Source organism: Galeopterus variegatus, unplaced genomic scaffold (genome assembly GCF_000696425.1).
Source record: "Galeopterus variegatus unplaced genomic scaffold, G_variegatus-3.0.2 Scaffold7900, whole genome shotgun sequence".
NCBI classification, from domain to species: domain Eukaryota; kingdom Metazoa; phylum Chordata; class Mammalia; order Dermoptera; family Cynocephalidae; genus Galeopterus; species Galeopterus variegatus.
The window spans coordinates 80296-84974 of NW_007734011.1; the positions used below are offsets into that span (position 1 = coordinate 80296).

Here is a 4679-nt window from a genome sequence, read left to right on the forward strand (position 1 = left end):
TTGTAGCCATTTCCCCTTTATATGACTGATGGAAATTAATTCAAACAATATAAGAGGATTTTGAGAATAAATGCCTGAATGCAATGAATAAATGAATAATAGAGTGTAGGGGTGGTAAAGAGATATATTTTTTCTATATCTGAAAACCATAATGAACACTGAAACTTGTTATATCAGTTGAATAATGCAGAACAACTTCCAAAAAATATTGATCTGGCAAATATTGATTTGGCAGAGATGAAAGGCAGTAGAGAACTCCAAATTTTATGTAATTCAGTTATAAGATGTTAAATTCCCAGAAAGGGAAAAGCAAGAACATGAGAGCAGAGACTTTTAAAAGAAAATTGACATAAAACGACTGTTTGTAAATTATGGGCCAAAGAACATGAATTGCATGGAAATAATACAACTTAGCAGGGTTTTCAACTATCATGAGCAGCTGCCTCATAAAGAGCCATAGCATACTGGTATAAAGAAAATACTGTACAATCTTGTTTAGGCTGCTTTTCATAAATTGTTGCTATCAAGTATAATGATTTGAATCTTCATAATGAGACTAGAATCTCTTTTTCTGCTCTATTTTTTTTTTTCTTGATCATCACAAATTTGAAATATTTTGGCTATTTTTATCACATCAAATGAAATAAAATTGAAAATAGTATGGAAGATATCCAGTAGAAGGCAACACAGTCATGTAGAGAGCAGGGGACACTTGATGTGTCGAAGGGAATTCTCAATAGTCCGTAGACCTACCCACAGTTACCTGAACCAAGTATCACTTTGAGTAGTATCACAGGTCTGGGAGCCAAACTTTTAATGCTCAATCGTTCATTATGTTTGGGACCCTGATCATTTACTCAAACTAAATAAGCTTCAAATTTTCCACCTTTAAAAGGGGAATAATATTAAGGCTTGCCCTGAGGGAATATTGTAAATATTAAGTAATTCACTTAAAGTGCTGAGCATAGTGCTTCATATTTCATAAAATCTCAGTAATATATGTTACCACTAACATCTTCATCAACATCATCATCATGTTTTTATTGTTGTTTATATTATTATTAAAAAATAAAACTAGAACTCTTTTAAGCTGCAATAGTTTTTAAAATTTTACTCTTAGTATTTATCCAGACAGAGTCATTGCAATATAAGTTCAGAGGGAGTGGACTGGAGTGGAAATTTTTGAGATATGTTACATAGAAAAGCATCACTGAATTTCCAAACCTGAACACTGATTCTCACAAATTACATATCTAGGCAAATTAGAGGCCTGTTTTTGCGATGACAACATCACATTGATTCTATTCATGAACATATGCTCCTATCCAGAAGTTTCTTCAGGGCAAATTTGACATCCTTATTCCTCAGGCTGTAGAACAGGGGGTTCGCCATGGGCACAGAGTAGTATAAAACACAGTGGACACTTTCCCGTGGTCCACAGAGCTAATAGATGATGGCTGCAGGTACATGAATGCTGCAGATCTGAAGAAGACAGCAACTGCTGAGATGTGGGAGCTTCAAGTGCTGAATGCTTTTGGACCTACTGTCAGTGGAGCGAACGCAGAGGATGCTGACAGTGATGAAGATGTAGAAATCAAGGACAGTTAGTACTGGAGTCAGAATGTTAAACGCACTAAAGACCAGAACCAATAACTCATTGATGTTAAGTGCAGGAGCAGGACAGCTCTAAGAGTAGAAAGAGATCACAGAAAAAATGATTAATCATACTGGTCTTGCACAAAAGGAGTCTGGACAGAAAACTTGTATGAATTGTATATCCAATGATACCCAAAATATAAACTCTCACTGTGAGCCAGAAGCAGAGGTGATAGGACATGATGACATTGTAAAGCAAGGGGTTACAGATGAAAACATAGTGGTCATATGCCATTGCAGCCAACATATGACGCTCTGCAATAGCAAAAATGCTGAAGAAATATAGCTGAGTCATACATTCAGGGTAGGAGATGGTGGTATCTTTCACAGTGTTCACCAACATTTTGGGAGTAATGACAGTGGAATGGCAGAGATTGATGAAGGACAGACTGATGAGGAAATAGTACATGGGGGCGCGCAAGTAAGAACTGAGCTTAATCAGTGTGATCAAGCCCAGGTTACCCACCTGTGACCACACAGATTCCTAAGAGGAGGAGGAAAAGTGGCAGCTGAAGCTTTGGCTGATCTGAGAGCCCAGCCAAGATGAACTCCGTCACTGCAGAATGGTTTCCCACTGCCATTTTACTCTGGTCAGTTTCTGTAGGACGGAAAGAAAAACATGGTGTCTAAAGGGACTCCACTGCTATTCTCTATTTGGAGGAGGGTGCTTTATATTAAAGATACATGATTTAGTTATCTGCTTGGTTTATATGTAATAATTTAACTCTGGGTAAATTTACCTAAATAATATTTTTGTTAATTAAACATTTGTAAAGTTTAATATCAAATGAGGAAATTATTGTATATAAAATATTTCAGCCATAATTATGATTATTTTAAATATTTTTAAGTGTGTACTCTTTAGTTTGAACATCTTAATGATCTTTAAGCCAATTTTTCTAAGGTGATGCTCACAAACTTAGAAATGTACAGGAGCTGATAAAAATGATGGAAGTGGTTGAGTGGAAACCTGGAGAAAGCAGACCCTGTTTCACTGGAGCAATCTTTATTAACCAGCAGCTAAGTTCTGCCAGCAGCAACAGAGATACATTATTTCTACACCCTTGGAAGTTTTGTAAATGTTATTCAGGAAACTGGGTTCCTACATAACATCTTCTGAATATCAATATTCCTACTGAAATAAAACAGCACCAAAAGCATTCATTGTATAGATATACTAGCTGTTAGCGGGTTTGTGGCTCTTGGACCAAACGGGGTTCCTACATAACATCTTCTGAATATCAATATTCCTACTGAAATAAAACAGCACCAAAAACATTCATTGTATAGATATACTAGCTGTTAGCGGGTTTGTGGCTCTTGGACCAAATGCCTCTCTCTTTGCTTGAGGGAGACAGTATGTGTAGTAATGAAGTGAACAGGCCTGAAAGTCAAAGGGCCTGTGTTCATAATCTGAGCCCATTATTTACTAGTTGATAAACATGGGGCAAGTAAAATAATTCTATCATCTAATGAGCAGATGTATAGCATCTGTCATTCTGAAAATGACAATAGTAATTGCTGTGGTTGTTTCTGTTGTTGTTACAACATATATCAATCGGAAAATAAGGGATAACTACACATTTCAAAATACCACCACAGCAATCATAGTGCTTAAATTTTTCCACTTATCTCTTTTTTCTTTTGTTAGCTAGGACACTGTGAAAGGTAGGGTCATAAAATTAGGGGATACAAAATTATAAATGCAGGCCCTTATTATATTAAGCAGCAAACTGATGATTTTATCATTTCACAGTTAAAGTAAAACTTTTTAAAAAATTATACTTGAATTAAAGAAAAAAGAAAACAGAAAAATCTGGTGTTCTACCAAACACCTAAACAAACAAAAAACTTAAAATGGATCTTTTTTTTTTTTTTGTCTTTTTCCGTGTCCGGCAACGGATTGCAACCCTCAGTGTCGCCCCCGCACCGGACCAGGACCAGCAACGGGATCGCAACCCTCGGCGTTGCTCCCGCGCCTCGCTCAGCCAGTGAGCGGGAACCGGTCTGTATGTGGGATCCGAACCCTCGGGCGGGAGCGCCGCCGCACTTCCCAAGCGGCGCACTATCCAGTGCGCAACCGGGCCGGCCCCAAAATGGATCTTAAATCTAAGTATAAAAGTAAAACTATTAAACTTCTGGGGAAAAAAAAAACACTGAAGAAAATTTTCAATATATTGATGTAGTCTAATAAGGTTTCTTAAGATATACACATGATATAACTAAACAATACTGATAAATTACTTTTTATCTTAATTAGAAACTGATCTCCAAAAGGCACCATTTAGAAAATTAAAAGCAAGAAACAGATAATACATGTATCTGAATATGGACTTTTATGCAAAATATATAAGTAATAACAACATGACAATAATATGAAGACAATCAAATCAAAAAAAAAGTATTGTTATAGCTATATGACAGAAGACATAAGAGCAGTTGATAAACATATAAAAAGATATTAAACTCACTATTCATCAGGGAAATAATGTACTATTACATATTCACACTGAAATGGATAATAAAAGAAACAGAAAGAAAGAGAAAACAAACAAAAACTTGCATTACCAAACTGTGATGGGGATATGGACTGACTAGAGCTCTCACTCATAGCTGAGAAGAGGTATAATGTTGTCCAACTACTTTGGAAGACTGCTTGAAAATGTCTTAGAAAATCGATCATATACTTAGAATATAACCTAACAATTATAATCTTCAGTATTTACTCAAAAGAAATGTAAATATACATTTCCCAGATACTGAGTGATGTTGAGCATTTTTTCATGTGTCTGTTGGCCATTTGTATATCTTCCTTAGAGAAATGCCTACTTAGCTCTTTTGCCCATTTTTTACTTGGGTTGCTTGTTTTTTTCTTGTAAAGTTGTTTGAGTTCCTTGTATATTCTGGATATTAATCCTTTGTCAGATGTATATTTTGCAAATATTTTCTCCCACTCTGTTGGTTGTCTTTTAACTCAGTTAATTGTTTCTTTTACTGTGCAGAAGCTCTTTAGTTTGATATAA

The 4679-nt window shown here is 35.7% G+C and overlaps 1 long non-coding RNA gene across 1 annotated transcript in view; it reads right to left on the reverse strand.

Annotated features, from left to right (window-relative positions):
• Positions 1–1091: 1091 nt before the first annotated feature.
• Positions 1092–4679, reverse strand: part of LOC103607961 — a 13353-nt gene continuing 9765 nt past the window's right edge. The window contains exons 3-4 of the long non-coding RNA XR_552004.1: positions 2123–2254; positions 1092–1686 (exon numbers count right to left, since the gene is read on the reverse strand). This is a non-coding gene — a long non-coding RNA (uncharacterized LOC103607961). The remainder of the gene's footprint in view (positions 1687–2122; positions 2255–4679) is intronic.